Source organism: Aythya ferina (genome assembly GCF_964211825.1).
Source record: "Aythya ferina genome assembly, chromosome: 3".
NCBI classification, from domain to species: domain Eukaryota; kingdom Metazoa; phylum Chordata; class Aves; order Anseriformes; family Anatidae; genus Aythya; species Aythya ferina.
The window spans coordinates 22,250,787-22,268,051 of NC_140298.1; the positions used below are offsets into that span (position 1 = coordinate 22,250,787).

Below are 17,265 nucleotides of genomic sequence, written 5' to 3' on the forward strand. Positions count from 1 at the left end.
AGTCTTCTGGTGGGTGTTGCAGGGTTTTTCTGTACCCGGAATGTCCTTCCCCTTCCATCCCACGCCTCCATCACTCTGCAGCAAGTCACAAAGGGACCCACCAGGGGAACTCATTCCGTACATGACACTGACTCATTCCTGATCATTCAGCAGGTGGTTCGAGACAAAAATAATAACGCACATCCTGAAAGAGACATTTCTAACTCCCCTAGCTGCACAGAGCACTGGGCTGTAGCAGTGATGATTCGTGGTCCAAGCCTCAAAATTAATAACCACCACCAGAGATGTTTCAGTCAGCCCAGAGCGTTTGTCATCTCCATGCCACTTGACACCTGGGGCACTCGCTGTACCAAAAGCACAGGCTATGAATAAGCAAAACCAGGCACAGAGAGCTTCCACGTAGCTCACATGCAAGTGAGACAAAGATTGTGACTTAGGAGACACACCTTGTTTAGAGAGAAAATGCAGGTAGAAGATGTTTTCCCCCAGGTTTATGCTGTGATTACAAATGGTTGATAACCACTGCCATGCTGTGAAAAACCTTTAATTTCCACTCAGATAAATGAAGCACTAGCAAATACTTAATAATTCAATGGAGTTTAGTAAAAGCAAGGTTATTAATTGAATTAAGTTTTACTAGATGTGCTTATTCCTCAGAAATACAGCTAAGCGAGAAGAGGAAGAGAGAGTAATTATTACACAGCCTGCACAGTCACACACATTCATTTATTGTTTCCACTGTGGTTTGGGTTGGCTCCCTAGCATGCTCTGCGTGAAACAGCATGACAGAAATGACTTACCAGCAAGTGATACCTTCTTGCTCTTTTATGAATGATCTCTCTCTCCTTCCTCTTAACCTCTTCACACAGCAGGGAGCCCAGGTTGCTAAATATGCTGCCTGCTGTGGTTTTGCACCGTCTGCTGTCAGCCTTTTTTAATGACATGTTTTTCCACCCAGCAGCACTACCACCCCCCTGTCATTTTGAGTAGCATGGCACACGTCGAGGCACCAGTTGAGGCACAAAGGATGGAGAGCCCCAGCATTAGACTTGCAGGGAAGGAAAGATTCACTAACCAGCCCTTACGGCCAGCTTTACACTGCTACGGGTTTTCTGGCTGTAATTTAAGGTCCTGCTCCACTCACAGCTGTACCTAGAAGGACAACTTGGGGCTCAGGACCTCTGGGCAGGTAATGGTCTGTGAAGGAGCAGCCAGCTGCTGACAAGCACCCAGGCCCATTGCTTACAGCACACTGCAGGGCAGGCTCCAGTGAAAACGGGCTCCTCATCAGGCTGTGGGGAGGAGGTGCTGGGGCAATGGCACTGGCATGCACAGGGAAGGTCATTCGGGGGAAGGGCCATGTAAACTCCGTTTTATTTGCTTCAGTGTTTTACAATCCAATGTGCTTCCCATTGACTGGCCTCCACCCTGCAAGCCATGCCAGGGGACAGCACGCCTGTTTCCAGTGGTGGTCTCCATTACCACCATCACTTATCTCACTGCCTGCCAACATCTGGAGTTTTGGTTACATGAGATTTATGGCTGGCAGTTTCCTTGCTGATGAAAGCCCAGTCCAAGCAAAAGGATTTCAACAAAAGGAGGAGGGTATCTTATCTAAACCCAGAGCCTGATGCACACAGATCCTTTCTCCAGGGCTTGCTTCTCAGCTATGTGCCCTATCTCTTCTTGGAGTCCTGTGTGCAGAGCAGCCAGCTTTTCAAAAGGCACGAGATGCTTTCTGTTCAAATCCACTCACAGACTTCGTGTGACCTTGACCAACCCTGCAGCTACTGTCCTGAGGGACGTAACCAAAAGGGCATTGACCAAGCTTACTGCTCTCACTGAAGCTGCATCATTACAGGTGCCTCTGAAGTCATTTGAATTCACCACCACGAGCCCCACGTTCCCTATCTAAATAAGCTTTCCTGCCGAGCTCCTTTTAAGAAGCCAGGGCTACCAGACTTTAATTGCCTTCTTGTTTATGCTTATTCCAGACCGTGCAATGTAACAGATTTTGATGTACTCCGAGTTGTTCTTTATTATCTCTTTTCTGATTAAATGCGGAGGGGAAAAAAAAAAAAGAAAAAAGAAAGTTGGAATGCAAGTAGCCCCATTCTGAGAGCAAAACATATCTGTGCTTTGACTATATTTCATTCCAGTTTTGTGAAAGGCAAAATCTTGCAAAATAACTTTTCAGCACTACAGAGTCAGAAGCAATATGTGCCAAGACAAATTTCCTTCTTATCAGGCTCTTTCCAAAGCAACAGTTCTAATTTTCAAAAAGCCATGAGAAAAATTTGTAGAATTTTCCAGCAATTAAAGTGACAATTGGAAATAAAGCTGTTCAAAAATCTGATTTTTCCATTCTCAAGACACAGATATTCCCCCTCCTAGCCAAACCAACAGGCTAATAATTTTCTCAGATAAGCCTATTAAAATAGAAATCGATCCCCAGCTGAATGAAGGGTTTACAAAGCCTCAAACTGAGGTTTTATTGGAGACAAATTGATCCTTCTAAAATGTAGTAAACATTCAGTTTCAAGGAAAATAAAAGTAAGTACTTTGGAAGTGTTAAAATGCTTTCAGTTTTCCCATTTCTCTTTTAGAAAGAGAAGCATGAACCATATGATGAATTGATCCAAATACTTGGGCTCCAAATCTTCCTCCTCCTATCCTCCAGAGACATGGACTGTAGGATGCAAAACAGTCTCAAAAATCTGTGTTGTTCTGGTTGGAAATTTGACCATGATGTCACAAGCTTGTGATTTCTACTATCAGATTATCAGAAGAATCAACTGAGCTCCCTAAAGCTTAATTTAGTGTCAGTACACATGGTATTATCCTGCAGAAACAAAGGGCACTCAGATTTAAAAAACTCAGCAGCATATTCTCCTGTCAAAGACATCACATTCAGTGGCACATAAACATCCTGCTAGCATGGATCAGATTTTAGAGTAAGATTGGCTATCCCGCTCCAACGGCAGAGGGAATTTGGCACCTTATTATGAAATAACAGACTGTAATAATCCAGCTGTGATATCAGTTTATGGCATTTACTTCAAGCCTACAAAAAATTCTCAGAATTCACTGACAAACACACCAGTTTTGATCTCTAAAGAGAGATTAGGCTAAAATTCATCCTCAGGCTAGGCAGGTACTCATGATTTGAGTATGAGATAAAACATCCACAATTTCCATGGCACCTCATCCTAGAGGCTGATTTCCCTCTTATCTCTTTGTGACCAACACCCACTTTAAGTCTGTTGAATTTGGCTTCCAGCTACATGCTCTGCCTTTTCCTCACCCCTTCCTCCCCAGATACCACCCGTCTCCATTCCCAGACTTCCCCTCCATCTCTGATCTTCTCACAAGGGCTGAGTTTTTGAATTTTGGCATGAAAAGCCATTCTCTCTAAACCAGACCCCAGGTTTGTGGTTCTTGTCCGAATTTTCACTTTTTTGGTTTTGTTGCTGCTAAACCACATACAGACCCACTATCGCTCCTTCATATGAACCACACACTCATCTCAGCTCTCAAGGCCTCCCCCTTTCATACACAGGAATGACACCAGCAGCTTCCCCCTCCATGTAGAAGGGTTCAGTCCCAGAAACTCATTCACAGACAACCCCCAGAGATGCCAGGAGGGATGGAGGGTTGTAAGCACCATTTCATTTATTTCAAAATATCTAACCTGAATATCTTACCTTAAGTAGTTTTCTCCTCCTTCCCCAAGAGCATTAACAATTCCTCTGTCTTTAAGGTTTCCTCTTCAACAGGGACTAATGGGATACAAGACTTGACAAAAGCTTTAAGGCACTCTGATGTATATTCCAGTTAATTCAAAGCCAGTTTCACTCCTCCTTGTCATACACAGTTCACAGGCGATGACTTGGCAGTTCCAGATCCTCAGAAGAAAGCACAATGTACTTCTGCTGGGGCCTAGGCAGCAAATGAGGTCCCAGAGTTAGAAAAGGCCCTCATATACCACCTCCCACTAGCACTCAATAGCACAATTGATACAATTTTTATCTTTATTATTACCTTATTTTAAACTCCTGCACATTTTCATGATTTGGTTTTGAACACATTTCATGTTTTACATAGTCAGTCTTGAACCCATTAATATTTACAACCAAGCCAGATGCTGTCAGAAATGCTAACCCCTTGCAGCTTCCATAGAAAAAGCTGTATCAAAGAGAGGGAAGGGGAGAAGCAATATGTAGCTTTCATCAAACAAAAGGCAGGGCAAGATCAACACTCATCAGAACCCAGGAAATCCACCAGTGATGGAAACAAGATCCCAGTCTGATGCCCAGCTGGACATCAGCAAACAAAGCCACAAGACCTAAACACCAGGTTTAGTCCTCTCCACCTGCAGGAGTGAATTAAACTTGCAGTATATATATTTTCATTATATTTTTGTTATTATTATATATATTGTTATTTTTGTATATTATTATTGTTATTATTATTATTAATATTACATTTAAATCAAGGCTGGATAGTGTAGTAACTACAAACTTGGGACCCTCAGAGAAAGTCTACTAAGGGCTTCAGTTCCAGTTTCTTCAACTCTCATCTCATCAGTTTCTTCAGCTCTCACAGGCAGGATCAAAAGCCTCTGGTTAGTAAGGAGAGCTTTTATAATTATTATTTGTTTCTCTCTATAACAAAACAAACCAAGCAATAACCAATCTCAGGAAAACCGGGCAGATTTGTCAGCTCTAATCCTGAACATACTGGGTTGTCTCCACCCAAGGTGACTTTGGTTTGCTAATAGAACAAGACAGAAGCATTATTGAGCAAGCAAAGCAGAACAAAATCTGTTTGGCAGACATAAACAGTTCATTCACAGTGTGCTCAAATGTGTTAGTTTGGCACACCTGAAAAAAAAAAGGAAAGGTTCAGAGTTGGCTGAACACGCCCCAGTAGTTTATACTAAACATCCAAAATACAAGCTCAGCAGGTAAAGCCTTTACGGATGTGGTTTTCTCCCCCAGCACTATGAGACATTGTGCTGTTACACAAGCCATGTGTCCAGTTGCACATAACAGTATCAGGTCTTAAACCTTTAGAAATTATAATGTGAGTAGAAGATGTTTTAGAGTAGAGCCCACACCAGTAGGACCATATTGCCAGGCCTGGTTTCCCTCACTAGACACTAATGGACTTCAGGAAAGAAACATTCCCCATACCCCCATGCAACAGCTCTCTGGGCCACACAACTTACCTCCCCCAAAAACACTCACCTTCCTCCCACAGCCCATGGGGCCATGACAGCATCCTGTTACTTCCAGGTTCCTAACACACTGACCTAGAAAATAAATAAAAAAAATAAAAAAAATAAATTAAAAAAAAAGGAAAGTAAAAGAAGTTCTGTCACTGCTACTAGTGCATAAAGCCCAAGTCAATGGCATATTTTTAATTAGACTGCAAAAGCACTGTTCTTGTCCAGCAACACTGGCCAGAACCCCACCTTGCACCATCATGGCCAGCAATGCAGCTGCTGAACTTTGCTCAGCACAGGCTGGGGGGCAGTGAGTCCTGCAGACTGGCACAATGATTACTCTGCTTTGCAAAGCTGCTTTCCTGCCACTTAACATGAAAAGGCAAGCACTCAGGCAATCCATCTGAGCCACCGTGGTGCAAGAGGCAGGAACGCAGGGGGAGGCAGCAGGTGTCTCTCAAGAGTCCGTAAAATCCCTCGCTGGGGACCCCTAATCCTGTCAGAGTCAAATTGTAGTCAATTTTCCACAGTGTTTAAGTACCAAGAGAGAATTGGTTTATCACGGGAAACACTTCCTCTCCAAAGCTGTTTAATTATTTCTGTATCTGTTGGGTAGGCATAAAATGTGTGCAGGAGTGATTTACAGAGAGGGAAGCCAGAGAAAAGAAGAAAGATGCAGAAACCGGGCCAGATCGTCTCCTTCATAACGTGTGACTGTTCCTTACAGGTCCTGGGGAATGGTCTGTGCCATTGGGTTTCTCCCGCTATAGAGGGCTGTAGGTTGTAAAGCTGCACTTGACTGTAACATCAGTATTAATTTCTCTCCCCATTCCTCCATCAAGGAGCGGCACACATGCAAAGAGGAAGTTGAGCCTGACTGCAACATCTCAGACCACGGGAATTAACTTCACTGCTCTCTCTCCACTGCTGACTTGTTGTGCAAATTTGGCCATTTTACTTGTGGCTTGATTTCCAGAACCAACTGTCCCCAAAACCCAGGTCACTAGCATCTACCAGAAAGTTTTCTGATATTTAATATGACTGCAAGATCCTTTACACACCATCTCTCATGGAAGTCACGACACTTCAAGTACCGTTGGTAAGACTTTTGTGGTCCTGGCAGAAACAGGAACATACGGATCTCACGGCTGTCATTACAACTGCATGCCCCTTCTCATGTTAACGTTTGGTATGCAATACTGTTCATCACAATAGGATTTGATGAAATTCTTCCAGCTTCAGGCTGAATTTCTTCTCAAAACCAGAAACAGAGAAAAAGAGTCACACCAGAAGAACCAGATGAGTTTCCTAACCACCGGGCTGGTGGCTATGCTGGGTGGTCTCTTGCACTCTTTCATGAAAAGTACTTAAAAGTTCAAGCGTTACAACCAGATGTCATAACTTTGGAGAATTGAGAAAAGAGTACCTCATTTCCCAACATGCTGTGACTGGCCTTCAAGTTCACCATGAGTCTATGAGAACTTCTGAGGCTCAGCATTTCCAAAATCACATTTCAGGATTAATACCTAGGGAATACCTAGGCATCCTCTCCATAGCACAGGAGACATCTGGCACAACTTATTTTCTTATAATTCAGCATTACTCCTCATTTTCTTATACAGCACAAACTAATCAAATACGAACAAATGACTTGAAAGCTAGTATAATTTCTTTAAAGAGGCAGTTATAAGATTGTCCAGAGAAGAATGAATATTCTACATGCTAGGATGGTACAATTTGCCCTCTGGTAAATAATTTAGTTATTGAAAATGACAAAGAGTCCTGGGTGGTCTAGCTGCCCCATGGCCTCATGTGGTCAACAGACTCTGTCTTCAGTAAAAACGGCACTAGCTACGACATCCTAGAGGAATTCAAATTTGCACAGAGTGTTTCATAAATGCCCAAACAGTGTTAGAAATGAGCACAAGGCTTGTCTTCACTATCCAACTTCTCCATTAACATCCACAGTACATTGTTAATCTGGCATTTTATCCTGGCTGGAGGCTGAGGGATATCTGGAATATTATTGACTCCTCCCTGTTCAAAATAAAAATCAGAGGGTCTTGGTTACCACCCTGAAACTCACAATGGAATTTCTTTAATAAGTGTAAGTACATAATTTTCTCACTGAAAATTTAATGTACAGCAAACAGGCGACTCTGCAGTGAAGAGAAAAAAGGAAACAAAACAAAATCCAAACCACTCAGTGGGAGATACCTCAGAAAAGTACAAGGAAAAAAAAAAAAAAAAAAAAAAAAAAAGGCTATTGCCAGTAATTGATGATTTAGAACATTTTGATTAAAAGATTAGGGCTGGACATAGATTCACTTCCATCATTATGGAAATCACAAGGAGAATGTGCCTTTTTCAATATCATTATCTTGAATTAGTTAGTACATCTACTTCAGATTCCTTCAATCACATTTTTCCTCCAATTGAGCTAACAAACTTTTTTTTTTCATATCTCACTTCAGGAACCTTCCTCCTCAGTGGAGCAACATGCCATTCCTTGCTTCTGAAACGAAAAAAGCTGTAGTTCTGAAATGTGTCTTTCTCAGTAATGGTGTTATAAATAAGGAGAAATAAACCCTGGGGCAAAAGAAGATATTAGTGGTTCTCATATCTCTACTGGCAGATTAATTGGCTGCACCATGAGCCTGGCTACTTGAATTTGCTATCTGTCACTGCTGTGGCAGGTTACAATTACTTTCTCTTTCCCCCTCTAGCTGTCCCTTTGTCCTAAGCTCTCCCTCCACTTGGGCTCTTGCCATGACCCCTCCCTACCCAAGTCTAATATAACAGCTGAGAGGGACTGACAAAAATCTCTCTTTCCATTGCCCTTTCTCCTCCCTGTTACGTATAACATGATAAAATGCCATGTGATGTCCAGATGAACCAGTTTTGAGCCCAAAAGACCTTCCTCTAGGAACTTCATTGAAAATTTCTCCACTAAATGACCCAGACAGTCTGCAAAGGTCAGCCCACTCTTCTCCATTTCTGTTAGGGAATCTCACAAAGATTTGTCCTGCTGTAGTGCAGAAATCAGAGCACCCACACCTACCCCCGTGGTATCTCCTCTTCATCCAAGGGCGGATAGAAACACCCCTTTTATTTGTCCTCTTCAAGAGAACCATCCCCATTTAGACTCAAGTGGCTTACAGAGTTGAAAAGAAGCTATGGAATGGGTGAGCCACAGGGCTGAGCAGTGCCTGACACCACTTCCAACCAGAGAGGTGCCCATGCAGCAGGGGAGGTGAGGGGCAGCAGCTGCCTTTGGGGTGGGATGCAGAGGAAGAAGTGACAGGCAGCTCAAGAGGAGATGCTGCCTAGGTCAGTCCAGCAGAATGAGGCTGAGCAGATGTGGGGAAGAAGAGAAAGATGAGCAAAGCAGAGCCATTTTTATTTACAGTGCCCTTTCCCCTTCTGTCAGAGTGTTACCAGGATACTGACTGGTCAAAGGCATGAAAAAAAAGCCGTAATTTGGATAATCAAGGATATGTGAGGAAAGCTGGTGTGACCTGACAAGTGAAACCCACCAGAGGCATTGCCAGATGAATTTATGATGGCAAATGAAGTAGCAATGGCATGGTGTGCCTAGGGGAGGGGATGGAAGGACAATGTTACTGATGCAGGAGAATGAGATGGGAAAGCTGAACAACAGCAATACAAAGGGGACACTGCCAGAGGGCAATTCAACCATGTAAGAAAGTATGGTCTAACTTCCAAATTTTGTGTCCCCTCCATATGTGGGTTTCATCCACCTGTACTCCTAACTAGAGCGGCGCTTGTATTGTTTGAACTTGGAGGTAGCAAGAAGGAGGATTTTAGAGCCGGAGCTGTGCAGCAGCCAAGTTCAGGGTGCTGTTTGCCTGCTGAACCCTGATAACAACAAGCTAAGCCTCTGAAGCACAGCTGCAGTCATCAGCTTGGCTGACATTGTGCTCAAGGTCCATGTGTGCAGCAGGGCTTGTAGCACTGAGCTACTTGGTTGGTTTTGTTATCACTGGGAATTTCCGGGCAGGGAAGGTTTTCTGAGAAAAAAAAAAATAGAATAGAATAGAATAGAATAGAATAGAATAGAATAGAATAGAATAGAATAGAATAGAATAGAATAGAATAGAATAGAATAGAATAGAATAGAATAGAATAGAATAGAATAATAAAATAATAAAATAAATTTACATGGCTTTGCTCCCTTGAGATGAAAACAGGAATCTCTGGGAGGAAACAGAGAAGGAGGCTCCAGTTTTGGTTCTTAAGGGGACTCAGGCTTCAGAGCTCAAAGGTGAGCAAACCAGGTTCCCACAACCTCCCTGCAGCCTGAATGCATGCAAAACTGGTTTTGAAGTGGAAGGCTGCAGAGAAAGGGGAAAGAGGCCAGATTAGTATCACTCCACTGAGCCCAGCAGAGAAGAGCAGAAGAGGATACTGCTGTACTCTGTGACCTGTATTTTCAATGTCCTTTTATTTATTAACAGCCTTCCAAAAATAAACTCTCAACTGGCTTTGCTGCAGAGCAGCAACATGGTCCCTCTGAAAACTGCCTGTTTTTGATGGGCCAGTGCAGGGTCCATGATACAAACATGCTCCCACTTCCCCCGGGACAGGACATCAGCAGGTCAGTAAGCACCTTGCTGTGGCCCACACCTGAAATCCCCACAGGAGATATCTGGGGAAACTTTTCAAGAAGAAGAATCAGTATGATGCCGTGGGTGCTGACTTTAACCCACAGAAGAGAGTCCTTTTGTGGATCAAGTACAGCCTTTACAAGAATGATGTTCCTTGCATAAACACTTGCTGTTTCTATCAAGATAGACTCACTCAGTGCTTGTCTCTAAGACCCATCAGTCAAGACCTCAGTAGTTACTTTCCGCAGCACAGGAAGAAGGTGTGTTGTGGCTCTGAAAGTGGATCAAGGTCACAACCATCAGTCTGTGCTCTTCTGGGTTTGCTCTCAACCCAGAGTGAAAACAAACAGATCACAAAGGGGTTCACAGAGCTGCAGGGCTTCAGACTCAGCCCTACACACAGGTTGACATCCTGGCCAAGCAGACAACAGGAGTGCTACCAACCAAACTGTATAAAGATTCAGGCACTGCATGTGCTGTAAAAAGGTACTATTTACTCAGTTCTCCTTGTTAGTACATATAAGCAGTGGCCTGTTGTCTTTAACTAAGAGCTGCTTCCTTCAGAGTAATGGGATCAACATCTGGTCTATCTCTTGGCAGAAGGCAGGAGCCTGACCCCTAACCATGGCAGCAAGTCACTCTAGGCTGTGGCCTTTGCAGGGACAGAAAAGAAGCCCGACGAGGGCCAGTAGAAATTAACTTTGCAGAAATAATTGATTGTCTAAAGCAATGAAGGGAGGCAGGAAAAAAAAAAAAAAAAAAAAAAAAAAAAAAAAAAAGCCAGAAAAGTTTGCTGTTTCTCTTTAACCTCTTTCTTTCTTGCAGGTGGCACAACCACTTTGCACCTATGGGAAATGGGAAAGAAATATTGCCTTTTCCAGCAGCTCTGTAGATGTCTACATCAGATGACTCACGGACCTTTTGGCAAGGAATCAAGCTGGGAATGTGTTACTCACTTTTGCTCCTATCCCCAGCTCTCACCCATGTGCTCGAAGACCTCAGCCCCTCCTGGCATGCCGTATGCCATCGGGTGAGTGGTTCCCTTAGGTTGAAACACAAACTATATTTTTAGTCCACTGTGAATGACCTGTAGTCATTTAGTACTTCCCGTGGAGCTCAGGCCCATGCAGGCACAGAACAGAGCCACCAGAAGACTGCTGCAGTTGTGCTGGGCAGGCAATACACAGTTGTTTGTCTCTTTGAGTCCCAGAGAGTGAACAGTGCCCAAGCACACCTACCAGGTCATTACAACAGCCTAATTTCCTTGGATGTTTCTCGTCTGTGAGGTCACACTGCTATTCGCCTCTGGTGTTGTCCGACTCTGGAACTGAGGAAGGAAATTACAACACAAAACCCAAACTGGGGTTTTTTTGAAGAACTTGAAGTAGCACATAATAAAGATGCTAATAATATGTCGCAATCTAGTTCTCCAGTCAGATGGTTTTGCACCAAGAGGAAACCAGTGCAGATGCCCTGCAACCTGGTTAGTGTAATATCTGGGCATGAGAGGACATCCAGAAACAAACTGTTCTCTGACTTCCTCAGAGACCAATTAATGCTGAGAGCTCTTTTCTTTAGGGCTGAGATGATTTCAATAATTTAAGCAGCGTATTACATTTTCATCTGTTTCCAGTCTTCCCTTTACTAGTCCTTGGTGATGTGAAGTGGAGGGATCAGTGAGAAGAGCAAACACAGGCCACCGAACAGACCTGATCCCACCTTTTTAAGCAACTCCCTATCCTTGACGTGCTGCTCCCTACTGCAGTAGATGCAATGAGAGACTAGCGACTGGTACGAGTGACCTTCAAAAGGATTAGCCAGAGATGTGTGGCTGCCAGTGAATAACTCTATTCATTTATTATCCTTGATGAACAGTAAATCATTCTCTTATGATACTTTCCCATTCATTCGTTGCTTGAGAATGATTAGTAGCAAATAGATCTTAAAAGCTTTTCCAGTGGAGCTGAGCAAAATGTACACAGCAAGAGCCAAAAGCTTTGTCCTATTCACTTGTGGTCAGCTCACATCAATAGAGTTGGCCAAACACTGGAAAAAAATGGAGTGTGAACACACACACAGATGTCCTTTTATCCTCACTGTTACATCTTCTGGTCTCCTGACCATGCTTATGCTACTACTGGAGACAACATTTGCCCAAATAGTTTTTTGTTCTGATGGAGCAATGGCTACTCCTTGAAAAACAGAGCTCCTGTGTAAGCTAAGATATTTAGTGGTAAAATAAGTAAGTTTCTATGTATAGATATATAGAGAGATACAAAATATAGATAAAATAGAAAATTTTCCTTAACCAGATGGATAGCCAGTGGATGCCAGTGCTTACTTATACACCTATCTGTGAGTAAACACCAACAGAGCTGCCATTGCCACACACCCACAGGTGTAAATACCATACTAGAGTTAGGAAGAAAGATCCCAGGACCCTGAACTGAGGTATGAATCAGTGTCCCATGTCCTGTCCCCAGTCCCCAGCCAAGATACAACAAGATATTCCTGTGTCACGGTCACCAATGTGGTATGAAGGCACCATATGACCAGAGCATGGCTAAACTGGGTGTAGCTTGGCTAAGGGAATCAAGCATCGGTGTGCTCCCAGGTCTGCTGCATGGGGTGCTTCCCTTGCATGTGCACAATCAGTGCTCAAGTCCTTGCTATCTGATCTAGAGCAGAAGCTTGTCTTCACCGAGTAAGAGAACCTATGACTTGGCTGCAGGAAAGGTGACTCTCATGTTAAGGAAACATGTGGCCTAGCAGCTATTCCAACAGATGCAACGCAGGAGATCTTACCTTACCCCTTTCCAATGACCTTGAGCAATCCCATCTCTCTACGCTTTCCCACTCATCTTTTCCATTACTTCTATTTTATTTTTTAGGTAGTGACTGCTTACAGGCTCATGCCAAAAGGACTCCTCTCTCTGCAGGCATGACTAAATTTCAAATAACAGCAAATTAATTTCTCTTTTCTGCTACACTTCAAAGTCTGCAGAGGCCATGTGTATATGCACACAAGCAGAAAATCAGCGAGGCTATTTGCTTCAGATAATAATGCTGTATTTCACAGCTCTATTCTACAGAGGCAAAATTGTTGGAGTTTTGCTAATCATATGACTCTTCAGTAGCGAGGCTTCAATATATCATTTGGATGCAACAAAATAATTAACTGTTTCTGAGCACAAAGAGAAAGTCACAAGATTGCAGAGTAATGCAGCTACATGGAAGAAGAAGAGAGGCTCTCTCTAATCTGACGATTAAACTAGGGCACTGACAGCGGCACTGAATCCCTTTCTGTCTATTCACAGCTGCTCTTGGCCAATAAGAACTGGCATGAAGGAAGCATGAGCTCCAGATTAGCTCATGTTCATATGCAGCTAATAATTACCCTTGGTTTTGACTGTTGCAGGGGACTCCACAGCTTCCTTCCCAATCCGCACTCATATTTTCCAACCCTCAGAAATGTCGTGAGCCCAGAGAAACAGTGCAAAGGAGTAGATGGACCTCTCACGTCTTTCATGGGTCAGAGGGATTGCTCTGAGTAACAGCAATTTTCCCAATTTACATTTTTTCTCCATGTAACTTTACCATCCTTCTCTCTTTCCTCCTGAAATTCGTGCTACACAGTTCTTTTCCCAACAGCCATTAAGTTTATAAATCATTCGCAACAAGTAGCTACAAGGAATGACTGATGTTTCTTCTTTAAACAAGGGCTTACAATGCTATGACTTCAAATGCAGAGTGGATTCAGGGTTCAGAAGGCTCCACCAGTACCACCAGTGGGGTCCCAAATCACACTTTGCCTTTCCTGCATGGCAGCCCTGAAGGCCGCTGAGCCTCCAAGAAGATTCCTCTCACAAAGACAACCAAGAATAACCACAGCTTTTCCTGCTGGGCCCTCCCACACAGCACGAACTAGTAATCCCTGCTGAAAACAAGCAGACTTCGCATGTGAGTAATAACACATTAGTTTGAGAGAAAAAGGAATATTTAGTCATTCAAGTCAGAAGCAGGCGTAGCTTTCTAATTAAGGAGGCAGTTTGTTTTCTTCATACAGTTTCCTGAGCAGACAGATATCTCAGAGACTAACAACTGGTCTTTTCTATGGCTCAACTATGGAAAAGCACAACAAAAATGCATACCAGTCTGGATACTAAAACAAACAAACAAACAAAAAAGCCGGCTTTATGTGCAAAATAACCACAAATGGTTCATGATTGATTGGTTACACATCATCATATGATAAGCCTAAAGCAAGTAAAGCACACTGATGAATAGACTCACATGAAATGACCTCTATGAAATAACCTAGAAGAAATATTTTGTTCCAGATAAGCTTTCTAGACTCTATTAAAAATAAATAAATAAATAAATAAATCATAGTAATATTTAATACCTGGACTGCTAAATCATAAATAATAAATTCACAAAAACTTAACTGTTGCAATAAAAAGAAAAAAGTAAAATAACAATAATAATTTAAAAAAAAAAAAAAAAAAAAGATTGTTGATCCAAATGAGCCTAATTGTCTGGAGCACAAAAGACTCTTTTGACCCAAAATAACCCAAGGCTGTTAATTCATTGAAAGATCAAAACTTGTACAAGATTATCCCACTCTGGCTATACCAGAAGCTCCGTCCTGGTGTAGGGAGAGTGGTGCCAGCAATTGGTGAGGTCGTGGCTCTAGCTCCAGCCTTTTCTCAGCCGGTTTCCATCTCACTCAGGAGGACCCAAACACAGCTACAGCCACTTCCAAATGGCTGAAGTGAACAGCTCAGTTGGAAAACTCATCCAATTCAAAACCTGGCAAGGATTTACCACAAACTCGTAGCCCCAAGCCATGTCTGGTTTGCACCAAGCCATGCAGGTATACTTCAGCTGGAAACCCAAGCACCAGCTGTCTATCATCCTGACTAGGACACTGCATGCTCGTTCTTTGCCTCTGTTTTACAATCATTTCAATGGATCATCTACCCCTTTAAAAAAAATAATAAAAAGAAAAGAATATCCTCAGTATCAGCCAAATACTTTCCAATTCAGAGACATCCAACCGCACAGTTTTGAAAGCAGACAACCTTAACCCAGATACAATCAAGCCTGAAAAGAAACACTAGTGGGTTTTTTTATAAGCACTGACAGACTCCAGGAATGCTAATACTGAAGCATGAGTGCTCATGGACATATTACACAAGTGAACAAGTATAATCAAAGTATTTTTTTCTCCTGCAACATCTCACATCCTGATATATCAAAGAACTTTACAAGCCAGTGATCTTTGCAGTGCACCTATGGGGTCTGCAAAAACTACACCCCTCTGAGAGATAGAAAAGCTGAGAAATAAAAAGACTATGCTTCTACCTAGCAGAAATAATTTCTTTCAGCTGCTATGAGTGAATATGATATTTTGAGTCTTGAAATGGCAAGTGTGAAGAAACATTCACCAGGACTCTCATTTTCCACAGATAAGGCAAAACTGCTTCAAACAGCTGAGCTTTATAACACCTTGTAGAAATGATGGCACTTCCATAAAACACATTTGCAGGATTAGGCATTTCAAGCAGAGGTACCTTTTTTGTTTTCCTTGAAAAAAAAAAAAAAAAAAAAAAGCTAAAAAGCTCCCTGTGATGTTTTTTTCATTGTTTATGTTGGAGTCAGAGTAACTGTTTTCACAGGTGCTCAAACAGCAAATACCTCCCTTGACTCTTCCACATTTTGAAAATCTCAGTAATAATTATAAATGATAGGATGAAAAAAAGAGACCAATTTTTCTTCCACTAGCCAGCACAAGTGTCTAAGACACCTATGTGTGACACACAGTCCCAGCTGCAAATGAGCGGTTAGACCTTGAAGGCCTCTAGCCTGTGAAACTCATTTGGTATGTCCACCTTCCTGCCACATCACCAGCTCCCTCCTTTGTACCCAGACAACAAATGTCTACCCGCATCCCTTTAAAAACAGTGAGAAGGGGATCAGTTAACACATTAAAATTTTGATGATTGGTATAAATTCATCCATATCTAGCAGCTGCTCGTAGAAAGCACAGTGGTGTCAAAGAAAGGAGTGCTTTCAGGGGATCTCTGTTCATGTCGGATCACCCAGACTATGCTGAGATGAACATCTACATTTCTGCAGGTCAGTATTAGAGTAAAACTCATTGTTACAGAAAGCCTTATCTACCATAAAATGGTGGAAGCTCCTTGGAGTTTCTTTACATTGTACTTTTGATCAGACCAGTCTGCCAGTGCATTCTCCCCATTCTTGTAATGAAAGAGAACAATACCATTATCTTCCAGTAATCATGATGATTTGGTAACAGTAGGTTGTGGTGGCTCAATGTGATGGAAAGTCCCTCTGGAAATCTTGTGTGACCTCCCATACTTGTTTTGTAAAGAACATCGACACCGTTCATCTCCATTGACACTGATCACTTGATACAGCAACATTTTCCCCAGACAGGGCAGTTAGAAAGAAAGCAAGCATCCAGAAAGGAAGGAAAGAGAAAGTTCATGGGCACAGTTTTCTATGGAATTTTCTATTAAACCAAACAAGATAATCCTGAGGATCAAAAACAAAGTGTGAAAGTATATTTCTACTAAAATTTACAATACCTGTTTACCACTGCCAATCTGAAACAATTTCAGCAACATTTTTAACAGTAGTAGTCAAAATACTTTTGCTGGACTGACTTTATTAAGAGCTTATGAATTAAATTGAGAATGAATGCTTTAGTAGAGGTTTTCTGGCATCAAAGAACGAGCTGCAATAAGCTTTCTCGGATGAAGCTGAATTATTAATGTTGATTACATAAGAGTACCATTCACCTTGCAAATGCTGAGGGTAATTAGGGATCGCTCAGCAGAATAGCTGGGGAGAAATCACTTGAACAACTTTCTTATGCAGTTCTTTTGAAAGAAAAAGAAAATTAAAACCCTGCAAGAAAGGCTGCTCTGCAAATATGCATGCTTTCAGCAGATTTCAAAAAGATCAAAAAAAATAAAATTCTTTTCTTGCAAATTACATTTGTAGTTAAACATTCACTTTTGAAATTGGATGTTTTCAGCACCACAGCATTAGAAAGGAAATGGAGATGTTGCTCTGAATGCTTAACGATACACTGAGCTGCTTGTTTTTAATAAAATCTCATTTCACTAAGATCATTCTGCTGAGAAAGATGTGTTGAATAATGCTGGAAAGCCACCGAACCAACACCACAGTATTACATCATTGATATTAAATATTCTCCTTTGTGAATTCATGCCATGTTTCCATGCATTTGATGCATGAGAACTGAAAATAGCAGTGAGCTAAAGCACCTCTGTGTTCCCTTCAGTGTTAATCAAGCTTCCAGGATGTTAAATGCCTCAAGGGTTACATCTCTGACCCAGCCAAAAGACTGCCATC

The 17,265-nt window shown here is 42.2% G+C and overlaps 1 long non-coding RNA gene across 4 annotated transcripts in view; it reads right to left on the reverse strand.

The window, feature by feature from the left end:
- LOC311434028 overlaps positions 1-17,265 on the reverse strand; it is a 224,997-nt gene that overhangs the window by 61,008 nt on the left and 146,724 nt on the right. For all 4 annotated transcript variants that reach the window (XR_014691213.1, XR_014691214.1, XR_014691215.1 and 1 more), the window contains exons 5-6: positions 5,250-5,314; positions 3,705-3,939 (exon numbers count right to left, since the gene is read on the reverse strand). This is a non-coding gene — a long non-coding RNA (uncharacterized lncRNA). The remainder of the gene's footprint in view (positions 1-3,704; positions 3,940-5,249; positions 5,315-17,265) is intronic.